The sequence below is a fragment of the Argiope bruennichi genome, chromosome 3 (genome assembly GCF_947563725.1).
Source record: "Argiope bruennichi chromosome 3, qqArgBrue1.1, whole genome shotgun sequence".
In the NCBI taxonomy this organism is placed as follows: Eukaryota; Metazoa; Arthropoda; class Arachnida; order Araneae; family Araneidae; genus Argiope; species Argiope bruennichi.
In genome coordinates this window covers 128,147,294-128,162,835 of record NC_079153.1, presented here as the reverse complement: position 1 = coordinate 128,162,835, position 15,542 = coordinate 128,147,294, and positions in this window count along the sequence as shown.

The following is a 15,542-nucleotide window of genomic DNA, read 5'->3' as shown; positions in this document are numbered from 1 at the left end:
ATAAAATATAGAAATATTTTAAATTTATAATGTTGTTTTGAATTATATGATTTGGAATGATTCATAGTAACTCTATGAATAATGGAGAAGTATAGATAAAATTTATTTAAAAAAAAGAAAAATTATAAATTTATTTGTCGATCTCGAGATTCGAACAGAAGACCAGCAAAATACAATGACACACCCTGCCGACCTAGCCACCAAGACTCGTACCTCGAGAGCTTCTGAAAGGTCAAAGATTCTCATTACGACTCGGCAATAAGTTTTAAGTATTGTGTAAATCTGGATTTAAAAGCACAATGCTAAGAATATTAATAGATTCTGCGCATGTGCGCGAACTTGACTCTTAAATTTCCGATAAAATATAGAAATATTTTAAATTTATAATGTTGTTTTGAATTATATGATTTGGAATGATTCATAGTAACTCTATGAATAATGGAGAAATATAGATAAAATTTATTTAAAAAAAAGAAAAATTATAAATTATTTGTCGATCTCGAGATTCGAACAGAAGACCAGCAAAATACAAAGACACACCATGCCGATCTAGCCACCAAGACTCGCACATCGAGATCTTCTGAAGGGTCAAAGATTCTCATTACGACTCGGCAATAAGTTTTAAGTATTGTGTAAATCTGGTTTTAAAAGCACAATGCTAAGAATATTAATAGATTCTGCGCATGTGCGCGAACTTGACTCTTAAATTTCCGATAAAATATAGAAATATTTTAAATTTATAATGTTGTTTTGAATTATATGATTTGGAATGATTCATAGTAACTCTATGAATAATGGAGAAATATAGATAAAATTTATTTAAAAAAAAGAAAAATTTTAAATTATTTGTCGATCTCGAGATTCGAACTTAAGACCAGCAAAATACAATAACACATCCTTCCGATCTAGCCACCAAGGCTCGTACCTCGAGAGCTTCTGAAGGGTCAAAGATTCTCATTACGACTCGGCTATAAGTTTTAAGTATTGTGTAAATCAGGTTTTAAAAGCACAATGCTAAGAATATTAATAGATTCTGCGCATGTCCGCGAACTTGACTCATAAATTTCCGATAAAATATAGAAATATTTTAAATTTATAATGTTGTTTTGAAATATATGATTTGGAATGATTCATAGTAACTCGATGAATAATTTAGAAATATAGATAAAATTTATTTAAAAAAAATAAAAATTATAAATTATTTGTTGATTTCGAGATTCGAACGGAAGTCCAGCAAAATAGAATGACACACCATGCCGATCTAGCCACCAAGACTCGTACCTCGAGAGCTTCTGAAGGGTCAAAGGTTCTCATTACGACTCGGCAAAAAGTTTTAAGTATTGTGTAAATCTGGTTTCAAAAGCACAATGCTAAGAATATTAATAGATTCTGAGTATGTGCGCGAACTTGACTCTTAAAATTCCGATAAAATATAGAAATATTTTAAATTTATAATGTTGTTTTGAAATATATGATTTGGAATGATTCATAGTAACTCGATGAATAATTTAGAAATATAGATAAAATTTATTTAAAAAAAATAAAAATTATAAATTATTTGTCGATCTCGAGATTCGAACAGAAGACCAGCAAAATACAATGACACACCATGCCGATCTAGCCACCAAGACTCGCACATCGAGATCTTCTGAAGGGTCAAAGATTCTCATTACGACTCGGCTATAAGTTTTAAGTATTGTGTAAATCAGGTTTTAAAAGCACAATGCTAAGAATATTAATAGATTCTGCGCATGTCCGCGAACTTGACTCATAAATTTCCGATAAAATATAGAAATATTTTAAATTTATAATGTTGTTTTGAAATATATGATTTGGAATGATTCATAGTAACTCGATGAATAATTTAGAAATATAGATAAAATTTATTTAAAAAAAATAAAAATTATAAATTATTTGTTGATTTCGAGATTCGAACGGAAGTCCAGCAAAATAGAATGACACACCATGCCGATCTAGCCACCAAGACTCGTACCTCGAGAGCTTCTGAAGGGTCAAAGGTTCTCATTACGACTCGGCAAAAAGTTTTAAGTATTGTGTAAATCTGGTTTCAAAAGCACAATGCTAAGAATATTAATAGATTCTGAGTATGTGCGCGAACTTGACTCTTAAAATTCCGATAAAATATAGAAATATTTTAAATTTATAATGTTGTTTTGAAATATATGATTTGGAATGATTCATAGTAACTCGATGAATAATTTAGAAATATAGATAAAATTTATTTAAAAAAAATAAAAATTATAAATTATTTGTCGATCTCGAGATTCGAACAGAAGACCAGCAAAATACAATGACACACCATGCCGATCTAGCCACCAAGACTCGCACATCGAGATCTTCTGAAGGGTCAAAGATTCTCATTACGACTCGGCAATAAGTTTTAAGTATTGTGTAAATCTGGTTTTAAAAGCACAATGCTAAGAATATTAATAGATTCTGCGCATGTGCGCGAACTTGACTCTTAAAATTGCGATAAAATATAGAAATATTTTACATTTATAATATTGTTTTGAAATATATGATTTGGAATGACTCATAGTAACTCTTTGAATAATGGAGAAATATAGATAAAATTTATTTTAAAAAAAAAGAAAATTATAAAATTATTTGTCGATCTCGAGATTCCAACTTAAGACCAGCAAAATACAATGACACACCCTTCCGATCTAGCCACCATGACTCGTACCTCGAGAGCTTCTGAAGGGTCAAAGGTTCTCATTACGACTCGGCAAAAAGTTTTAAGTATTGTGTAAATCTGGTTTCAAAAGCACAATGCTAAGAATATTAATAGATTCTGAGTATGTGCGCGAACTTGACTCTTAAAATTCCGATAAAATATAGAAATATTTTAAATTTATAATGTTGTTTTGAAATATATGATTTGGAATGATTCATAGTAACTCGATGAATAATTTAGAAATATAGATAAAATTTATTTAAAAAAAATAAAAATTATAAATTATTTGTCGATCTCGAGATTCGAACAGAAGACCAGCAAAATACAATGACACACCATGCCGATCTAGCCACCAAGACTCGCACATCGAGATCTTCTGAAGGGTCAAAGATTCTCATTACGACTCGGCAATAAGTTTTAAGTATTGTGTAAATCTGGTTTTAAAAGCACAATGCTAAGAATATTAATAGATTCTGCGCATGTGCGCGAACTTGACTCTTAAAATTGCGATAAAATATAGAAATATTTTACATTTATAATATTGTTTTGAAATATATGATTTGGAATGACTCATAGTAACTCTTTGAATAATGGAGAAATATAGATAAAATTTATTTTAAAAAAAAAGAAAATTATAAAATTATTTGTCGATCTCGAGATTCCAACTTAAGACCAGCAAAATACAATGACACACCCTTCCGATCTAGCCACCATGACTCGTACCTCGAGAGCTTCTGAAGGGTCAAAGGTTCTCATTACGACTCGGCAATAAGTTTTAAGTATTGTGTAAATCTGGTTTTAAAAGCACAATCCTAAGAATATTAATAGATTCTGCGCATGTGCGCGAACTTGACTCTTAAAATTCCGATAAAATATAGAAATATTTTACATTTATAATATTGTTTTGAAATATATGATTTGGAATGACTCATAGTAACTCTTTGAATAATGGAGAAATATAGATAAAATTTATTTTAAAAAAAAAGAAAATTATAAAATTATTTGTCGATCTCGAGATTCCAACTTAAGACCAGCAAAATACAATGACACACCCTTCCGATCTAGCCACCATGACTCGTACCTCGAGAGCTTCTGAAGGGTCAAAGGTTCTCATTACGACTCGGCAATAAGTTTTAAGTATTGTGTAAATCTGGTTTTAAAAGCACAATGCTAAGAATATTAATAGATTCTGCGCATGTGCGCGAACTTGACTCTTAAAATTCCGATAAAATATAGAAATATTTTAAATTTAAAATATAGTTTTGAAATATATGATTTGGAATGATTCATAGTAACTCAATGAATAATGGAGAAATATAGATAACATTTATTTAAAAAAAAAAAAAAATTATAAAATTATTTGTCGATCTCGAGATTCGAACAGAAGACCAGCAAAATGCAATGACACACCATGCCGATCTAGCCACCAAGACTCGCACATCGAGATCTTCTGAAGGGTCAAAGATTCTCATTACGACTCGGCAATAAGTTTTAAGTATTGTGTAAATCTGGTTTTAAAAGCAGAATGCTAAGAATATTAATAGATTCTGCGCATGTGCGCGAACTTGACTCTTAAATTTCCGATAAAATATAGAAATATTTTAATTTTAAAATATAGTTTTGAAATATATGATTTAGAATTATTCATAGTAACTCTATGAATAATGGAGAAATATAGATAAAATTTATTTAAAAAATAGAAAAATTATAAAATATTTGTCGATCTCGAGATTCGAACAGAAGACCAGCAAAATACAATGACACACCATGCCGATCTAGCCACCAAGACTCGCACATCGATATCTTCTGAAGGGTCAAAGATTCTCATTACGACTCGGCAATAAGTTTTAAGTATTGTGTAAATCTGGTTTTAAAAGCACAATGCTAAGAATATTAATAGATTCTGCGCATGTGCGCGAACTTGACTCTTAAAATTCCGATAAAATATAGAAATATTTTATATTTATAATATTGTTTTGAAATATATGATTTGGAATGACTCATAGTAACTCTTTGAATAATGGAGAAATATAGATAAAATTTATTTTAAAAAAAAAGAAAATTATAAAATTATTTGTCGATCTCGAGATTCCAACTTAAGACCAGCAAAATACAATGACACACCCTTCCGATCTAGCCACCAAGACTCGTACCTCGAGAGCTTCTGAAGGGTCAAAGGTTCTCATTACGACTCGGCAATAAGTTTTAAGTATTGTGTAAATCTGGTTTTAAAAGCACAATGCTAAGAATATTAATAGATTCTGCGCATGTGCGCGAACTTAACTCTTAAAATTCCGATAAAATATAGAAATGTTTTAAATTTAAAATATAGTTTTGAAATATATGATTTGGAATGATTCATAGTAACTCTATGAATAATGGAGAAATATAGATAACATTTATTTAAAAAAAAGAAAAATTATAAAATTATTTGTCGATCTCGAGATTCGAACAGAAGACCAGCAAAATACAATGACACACCATGCCGATCTAGCCACCAAGACTCGCACATCGAGATCTTCTGAAGGGTCAAAGATTCTCATTACGACTAGGCAATAAGTTTTAAGTATTGTGTAAATCTGGTTTTAAAAGCACAATGCTAAGAATATTAATAGATTCTGCGCATGTGCGCGAACTTGACTCTTAAATTTCCGATAAAATATAGAAATATTTTAAATTTAAAATATAGTTTTGAAATATATGATTTAGAATGATTCATAGTAACTCTATGAATAATGGAGAAATATAGATAAAATTTATTTAAAAAATAGAAAAATTATAAATTATTTGTCGATCTCGAGATTCGAACAGAAGACCAGCAAAATACAATGACACACCGTGCCGATCTAGCCACCAAGACTCGCACATCGCTATCTTCTGAAGGGTCAAAGATTCTCATTACGACTCGGCAATAAGTTTTAAGTATTGTGTAAATCTGGTTTTAAAAGCACAATGCTAAGAATATTAATAGATTCTGCGCATGTGCGCGAACTTGACTCTTAAAATTCCGATAAAATATAGAAATATTTTACATTTATAATATTGTTTTGAAATATATGATTTGGAATGACTCATAGTAACTCTTTGAATAATGGATAAATATAGATAAAATTTATATTAAAAAAAAAGAAAATTATAAAATTATTTGTCGATCTCGAGATTCCAACTTAAGACCAGCAAAATACAATGACACACCCTTCCGATCTAGCCACCAAGACTCGTACCTCGAGAGCTTCTGAAGGGTCAAAGGTTCTCATTACGACTCGGCAATAAGTTTTAAGTATTGTGTAAATCTGGTTTTAAAAGCACAATGCTAAGAATATTAATAGATTCTGCGCATGTGCGCGAACTTGACTCTTAAAATTCCGATAAAATATAGAAATATTTTAAATTTAAAATATAGTTTTGAAATATATGATTTGGAATGATTCATAGTAACTCTATGAATAATGGAGAAATATAGATAACATTTATTTAAAAAAAAAGAAAAATTATAAAATTATTTGTCGATCTCGAGATTCGAACAGAAGAACGGCAAAATACAATGACACACCATGCCGATCTAGCCTCCAAGACTCGCACATCGAGATCTTCTGAAGGGTCAAAGATTCTCATTACGACTCGGCAATAAGTTTTAAGTATTGTGTAAATCTGGTTTTAAAAGCACAATGCTAAGAATATTAATAGATTCTGCGCATGTGCGCGAACTTGACTCTTAAAATTCCGATAAAATATAGAAATATTTTAAATTTAAAATATAGTTTTGAAATATATGATTTGGAATGATTCATAGTAACTCTATGAATAATGGAGAAATATAGATAACATTTATTTAAAAAAAAGAAAAATTATAAAATTATTTGTCGATCTCGAGATTCGAACAGAAGACCAGCAAAATACAATGACACACCATGCCGATCTAGCCACCAAGCCTCGCACATCGAGATCTTCTGAAGGGTCAAAGATTCTCATTACGACTCGGCAATAAGTTTTAAGTATTGTGTAAATCTGGTTTTAAAAGCAGAATGCTAAGAATATTAATAGATTCTGCGCATGTGCGCGAACTTGACTCTTAAATTTCCGATAAAATATAGAAATATTTTAAATTTAAAATATAGTTTTGAAATATATGATTTAGAATTATTCATAGTAACTCTATGAATAATGGAGAAATATAGATAAAATTTATTTAAAAAATAGAAAAATTATAAAATATTTGTCGATCTCGAGATTCGAACAGAAGACCAGCAAAATACAATGACACACCATGCCGATCTAGCCACCAAGACTCGCACATCGATATCTTCTGAAGGGTCAAAGATTCTCATTACGACTCGGCAATAAGTTTTAAGTATTGTGTAAATCTGGTTTTAAAAGCACAATGCTAAGAATATTAATAGATTCTGCGCATGTGCGCGAACTTGACTCTTAAAATTCCGATAAAATATAGAAATATTTTATATTTATAATATTGTTTTGAAATATATGATTTGGAATGACTCATAGTAACTCTTGAATAATGGAGAAATATAGATAAAATTTATTTTAAAAAAAAAGAAAATTATAAAATTATTTGTCGATCTCGAGATTCCAACTTAAGACCAGCAAAATACAATGACACACCCTTCCGATCTAGCCACCAAGACTCGTACCTCGAGAGCTTCTGAAGGGTCAAAGGTTCTCATTACGACTCGGCAATAAGTTTTAAGTATTGTGTAAATCTGGTTTTAAAAGCACAATGCTAAGAATATTAATAGATTCTGCGCATGTGCGCGAACTTAACTCTTAAAATTCCGATAAAATATAGAAATGTTTTAAATTTAAAATATAGTTTTGAAATATATGATTTGGAATGATTCATAGTAACTCTATGAATAATGGAGAAATATAGATAACATTTATTTAAAAAAAAGAAAAATTATAAAATTATTTGTCGATCTCGAGATTCGAACAGAAGACCAGCAAAATACAATGACACACCATGCCGATCTAGCCACCAAGACTCGCACATCGAGATCTTCTGAAGGGTCAAAGATTCTCATTACGACTCGGCAATAAGTTTTAAGTATTGTGTAAATCTGGTTTTAAAAGCAGAATGCTAAGAATATTAATAGATTCTGCGCATGTGCGCGAACTTGACTCTTAAATTTCCGATAAAATATAGAAATATTTTAAATTTAAAATATAGTTTTGAAATATATGATTTAGAATGATTCATAGTAACTCTATGAATAATGGAGAAATATAGATAAAATTTATTTAAAAAATAGAAAAATTATAAATTATTTGTCGATCTCGAGATTCGAACAGAAGACCAGCAAAATACAATGACACACCGTGCCGATCTAGCCACCAAGACTCGCACATCGCTATCTTCTGAAGGGTCAAAGATTCTCATTACGACTCGGCAATAAGTTTTAAGTATTGTGTAAATCTGGTTTTAAAAGCACAATGCTAAGAATATTAATAGATTCTGCGCATGTGCGCGAACTTGACTCTTAAAATTCCGATAAAATATAGAAATATTTTACATTTATAATATTGTTTTGAAATATATGATTTGGAATGACTCATAGTAACTCTTTGAATAATGGAGAAATATAGATAAAATTTATATTAAAAAAAAAGAAAATTATAAAATTATTTGTCGATCTCGAGATTCCAACTTAAGACCAGCAAAATACAATGACACACCCTTCCGATCTAGCCACCAAGACTCGTACCTCGAGAGCTTCTGAAGGGTCAAAGGTTCTCATTACGACTCGGCAATAAGTTTTAAGTATTGTGTAAATCTGGTTTTAAAAGCACAATGCTAAGAATATTAATAGATTCTGCGCATGTGCGCGAACTTGACTCTTAAAATTCCGATAAAATATAGAAATATTTTAAATTTAAAATATAGTTTTGAAATATATGATTTGGAATGATTCATAGTAACTCTATGAATAATGGAGAAATATAGATAACATTTATTTAAAAAAAAAGAAAAATTATAAAATTATTTGTCGATCTCGAGATTCGAACAGAAGAACGGCAAAATACAATGACACACCATGCCGATCTAGCCTCCAAGACTCGCACATCGAGATCTTCTGAAGGGTCAAAGATTCTCATTACGACTCGGCAATAAGTTTTAAGTATTGTGTAAATCTGGTTTTAAAAGCACAATGCTAAGAATATTAATAGATTCTGCGCATGTGCGCGAACTTGACTCTTAAAATTCCGTTAAAATATAGAAATATTTTAAATTTAAAATATAGTTTTGAAATATATGATTTGGAATGATTCATAGTAACTCTATGAATAATGGAGAAATATAGATAACATTTATTTAAAAAAAAGAAAAATTATAAAATTATTTGTCGATCTCGAGATTCGAACAGAAGACCAGCAAAATACAATGACACACCATGCCGATCTAGCCACCAAGCCTCGCACATCGAGATCTTCTGAAGGGTCAAAGATTCTCATTACGACTCGGCAATAAGTTTTAAGTATTGTGTAAATCTGGTTTTAAAAGCAGAATGCTAAGAATATTAATAGATTCTGCGCATGTGCGCGAACTTGACTCTTAAATTTCCGATAAAATATAGAAATATTTTAAATTTAAAATATAGTTTTGAAATATATGATTTAGAATTATTCATAGTAACTCTATGAATAATGGAGAAATATAGATAAAATTTATTTAAAAAATAGAAAAATTATAAAATATTTGTCGATCTCGAGATTCGAACAGAAGACCAGCAAAATACAATGACACACCATGCCGATCTAGCCACCAAGACTCGCACATCGATATCTTCTGAAGGGTCAAAGATTCTCATTACGACTCGGCAATAAGTTTTAAGTATTGTGTAAATCTGGTTTTAAAAGCACAATGCTAAGAATATTAATAGATTCTGCGCATGTGCGCGAACTTGACTCTTAAAATTCCGATAAAATATAGAAATATTTTATATTTATAATATTGTTTTGAAATATATGATTTGGAATGACTCATAGTAACTCTTGAATAATGGAGAAATATAGATAAAATTTATTTAAAAAAAAAAGAAAATTATAAAATTATTTGTCGATCTCGAGATTCCAACTTAAGACCAGCAAAATACAATGACACACCCTTCCGATCTAGCCACCAAGACTCGTACCTCGAGAGCTTCTGAAGGGTCAAAGGTTCTCATTACGACTCGGCAATAAGTTTTAAGTATTGTGTAAATCTGGTTTTAAAAGCACAATGCTAAGAATATTAATAGATTCTGCGCATGTGCGCGAACTTAACTCTTAAAATTCCGATAAAATATAGAAATGTTTTAAATTTAAAATATAGTTTTGAAATATATGATTTGGAATGATTCATAGTAACTCTATGAATAATGGAGAAATATAGATAACATTTATTTAAAAAAAAGAAAAATTATAAAATTATTTGTCGATCTCGAGATTCGAACAGAAGACCAGCAAAATACAATGACACACCATGCCGATCTAGCCACCAAGACTCGCACATCGAGATCTTCTGAAGGGTCAAAGATTCTCATTACGACTCGGCAATAAGTTTTAAGTATTGTGTAAATCTGGTTTTAAAAGCAGAATGCTAAGAATATTAATAGATTCTGCGCATGTGCGCGAACTTGACTCTTAAATTTCCGATAAAATATAGAAATATTTTAAATTTAAAATATAGTTTTGAAATATATGATTTAGAATTATTCATAGTAACTCTATGAATAATGGAGAAATATAGATAAAATTTATTTAAAAAATAGAAAAATTATAAAATATTTGTCGATCTCGAGATTCGAACAGAAGACCAGCAAAATACAATGACACACCATGCCGATCTAGCCACCAAGACTCGCACATCGATATCTTCTGAAGGGTCAAAGATTCTCATTACGACTCGGCAATAAGTTTTAAGTATTGTGTAAATCTGGTTTTAAAAGCACAATGCTAAGAATATTAATAGATTCTGCGCATGTGCGCGAACTTGACTCTTAAAATTCCGATAAAATATAGAAATATTTTATATTTATAATATTGTTTTGAAATATATGATTTGGAATGACTCATAGTAACTCTTTGAATAATGGAGAAATATAGATAAAATTTATTTTAAAAAAAAAGAAAATTATAAAATTATTTGTCGATCTCGAGATTCCAACTTAAGACCAGCAAAATACAATGACACACCCTTCCGATCTAGCCACCAAGACTCGTACCTCGAGAGCTTCTGAAGGGTCAAAGGTTCTCATTACGACTCGGCAATAAGTTTTAAGTATTGTGTAAATCTGGTTTTAAAAGCACAATGCTAAGAATATTAATAGATTCTGCGCATGTGCGCGAACTTAACTCTTAAAATTCCGATAAAATATAGAAATGTTTTAAATTTAAAATATAGTTTTGAAATATATGATTTGGAATGATTCATAGTAACTCTATGAATAATGGAGAAATATAGATAACATTTATTTAAAAAAAAGAAAAATTATAAAATTATTTGTCGATCTCGAGATTCGAACAGAAGACCAGCAAAATACAATGACACACCATGCCGATCTAGCCACCAAGCCTCGCACATCGAGATCTTCTGAAGGGTCAAAGATTCTCATTACGACTCGGCAATAAGTTTTAAGTATTGTGTAAATCTGGTTTTAAAAGCAGAATGCTAAGAATATTAATAGATTCTGCGCATGTGCGCGAACTTGACTCTTAAATTTCCGATAAAATATAGAAATATTTTAAATTTAAAATATAGTTTTGAAATATATGATTTAGAATTATTCATAGTAACTCTATGAATAATGGAGAAATATAGATAAAATTTATTTAAAAAATAGAAAAATTATAAAATATTTGTCGATCTCGAGATTCGAACAGAAGACCAGCAAAATACAATGACACACCATGCCGATCTAGCCACCAAGACTCGCACATCGATATCTTCTGAAGGGTCAAAGATTCTCATTACGACTCGGCAATAAGTTTTAAGTATTGTGTAAATCTAGTTTTAAAAGCACAATGCTAAGAATATTAATAGATTCTGCGCATGTGCGCGAACTTGACTCTTAAAATTCCGATAAAATATAGAAATATTTTATATTTATAATATTGTTTTGAAATATATGATTTGGAATGACTCATAGTAACTCTTTGAATAATGGAGAAATATAGATAAAATTTATTTTAAAAAAAAAGAAAATTATAAAATTATTTGTCGATCTCGAGATTCCAACTTAAGACCAGCAAAATACAATGACACACCCTTCCGATCTAGCCACCAAGACTCGTACCTCGAGAGCTTCTGAAGGGTCAAAGGTTCTCATTACGACTCGGCAATAAGTTTTAAGTATTGTGTAAATCTGGTTTTAAATGCACAATGCTAAGAATATTAATAGATTCTGCGCATGTGCGCGAACTTAACTCTTAAAATTCCGATAAAATATAGAAATGTTTTAAATTTAAAATATAGTTTTGAAATATATGATTTGGAATGATTCATAGTAACTCTATGAATAATGGAGAAATATAGATAACATTTATTTAAAAAAAAGAAAAATTATAAAATTATTTGTCGATCTCGAGATTCGAACAGAAGACCAGCAAAATACAATGACACACCATGCCGATCTAGCCACCAAGACTCGCACATCGAGATCTTCTGAAGGGTCAAAGATTCTCATTACGACTCGGCAATAAGTTTTAAGTATTGTGCAAATCTGGTTTTAAAAGCACAATGCTAAGAATATTAATAGATTCTGCGCATGTGCGCGAACTTGACTCTTAAATTTCCGATAAAATATAGAAATATTTTAAATTTAAAATATAGTTTTGAAATATATGATTTAGAATGATTCATAGTAACTCTATGAATAATGGAGAAATATAGATAAAATTTATTTAAAAAATAGAAAAATTATAAATTATTTGTCGATCTCGAGATTCGAACAGAAGACCAGCAAAATACAATGACACACCGTGCCGATCTAGCCACCAAGACTCGCACATCGATATCTTCTGAAGGGTCAAAGATTCTCATTACGACTCGGCAATAAGTTTTAAGTATTGTGTAAATCTGGTTTTAAAAGCACAATGCTAAGAATATTAATAGATTCTGCGCATGTGCGCGAACTTGACTCTTAAAATTCCGATAAAATATAGAAATATTTTACATTTATAATATTGTTTTGAAATATATGATTTGGAATGACTCATAGTAACTCTTTGAATAATGGAGAAATATAGATAAAATTTATATTAAAAAAAAAGAAAATTATAAAATTATTTGTCGATCTCGAGATTCCAACTTAAGACCAGCAAAATACAATGACACACCCTTCCGATCTAGCCACCAAGACTCGTACCTCGAGAGCTTCTGAAGGGTCAAAGGTTCTCATTACGACTCGGCAATAAGTTTTAAGTATTGTGTAAATCTGGTTTTAAAAGCACAATGCTAAGAATATTAATAGATTCTGCGCATGTGCGCGAACTTGACTCTTAAAATTCCGATAAAATATAGAAATATTTTAAATTTAAAATATAGTTTTGAAATATATGATTTGGAATGATTCATAGTAACTCTATGAATAATGGAGAAATATAGATAACATTTATTTAAAAAAAAAGAAAAATTATAAAATTATTTGTCGATCTCGAGATTCGAACAGAAGAACGGCAAAATACAATGACACACCATGCCGATCTAGCCTCCAAGACTCGCACATCGAGATCTTCTGAAGGGTCAAAGATTCTCATTACGACTCGGCAATAAGTTTTAAGTATTGTGTAAATCTGGTTTTAAAAGCACAATGCTAAGAATATTAATAGATTCTGCGCATGTGCGCGAACTTGACTCTTAAAATTCCGATAAAATATAGAAATATTTTAAATTTAAAATATAGTTTTGAAATATATGATTTGGAATGATTCATAGTAACTCTATGAATAATGGAGAAATATAGATAACATTTATTTAAAAAAAAGAAAAATTATAAAATTATTTGTCGATCTCGAGATTCGAACAGAAGACCAGCAAAATACAATGACACACCATGCCGATCTAGCCACCATGACTCGTACCTCGAGAGCTTCTGAAGGGTCAAAGGTTCTCATTACGACTCGGCAATAAGTTTTAAGTATTGTGTAAATCTGGTTTTAAAAGCACAATGCTAAGAATATTAATAGATTCTGCGCATGTGCGCGAACTTGACTCTTAAAATTCCGATAAAATATAGAAATATTTTAAATTTAAAATATAGTTTTGAAATATATGATTTAGAATGATTCATAGTAACTCTATGAATAATGGAGAAATATAGATAAAATTTATTTAAAAAATAGAAAAATTATAAAATATTTGTCGATCTCGAGATTCGAACAGAAGACCAGCAAAATACAATGACACACCATGCCGATCTAGCCACCAAGACTCGCACATCGATATCTTCTGAAGGGTCAAAGATTCTCATTACGACTCGGCAATAAGTTTTAAGTATTGTGTAAATCTGGTTTTAAAAGCACAATGCTAAGAATATTAATAGATTCTGCGCATGTGCGCGAACTTGACTCTTAAAATTCCGATAAAATATAGAAATATTTTATATTTATAATATTGTTTTGAAATATATGATTTGGAATGACTCATAGTAACTCTTTGAATAATGGAGAAATATAGATAAAATTTATTTTAAAAAAAAAGAAAATTATAAAATTATTTGTCGATCTCGAGATTCCAACTTAAGACCAGCAAAATACAATGACACACCCTTCCGATCTAGCCACCAAGACTCGTACCTCGAGAGCTTCTGAAGGGTCAAAGGTTCTCATTACGACTCGGCAATAAGTTTTAAGTATTGTGTAAATCTGGTTTTAAAAGCAGAATGCTAAGAATATTAATAGATTCTGCGCATGTGCGCGAACTTGACTCTTAAATTTCCGATAAAATATAGAAATATTTTAAATTTAAAATATAGTTTTGAAATATATGATTTAGAATGATTCATAGTAACTCTATGAATAATGGAGAAATATAGATAAAATTTATTTAAAAAATAGAAAAATTATAAAATATTTGTCGATCTCGAGATTCGAACAGAAGACCAGCAAAATACAATGACACACCATGCCGATCTAGCCACCAAGACTCGCACATCGATATCTTCTGAAGGGTCAAAGATTCTCATTACGACTCGGCAATAAGTTTTAAGTATTGTGTAAATCTGGTTTTAAAAGCACAATGCTAAGAATATTAATAGATTCTGCGCATGTGCGCGAACTTGACTCTTAAAATTCCGATAAAATATAGAAATATTTTATATTTATAATATTGTTTTGAAATATATGATTTGGAATGACTCATAGTAACTCTTTGAATAATGGAGAAATATAGATAAAATTTATTTTAAAAAAAAAGAAAATTATAAAATTATTTGTCGATCTCGAGATTCCAACTTAAGACCAGCAAAATACAATGACACACCCTTCCGATCTAGCCACCAAGACTCGTACCTCGAGAGCTTCTGAAGGGTCAAAGGTTCTCATTACGACTCGGCAATAAGTTTTAAGTATTGTGTAAATCTGGTTTTAAAAGCACAATGCTAAGAATATTAATAGATTCTGCGCATGTGCGCGAACTTGACTCTTAAAATTCCGATAAAATATAGAAATATTTTAAATTTAAAATATAGTTTTGAAATATATGATTTGGAATGATTCATAGTAACTCTATGAATAATGGAGAAATATAGATAACGTTTATTTAAAAAAAAGAAAAATTATAAAATTATTTGTCGATCTCGAGATTCGAACAGAAGAACAGCAAAATACAATGACACACCATGCCGAT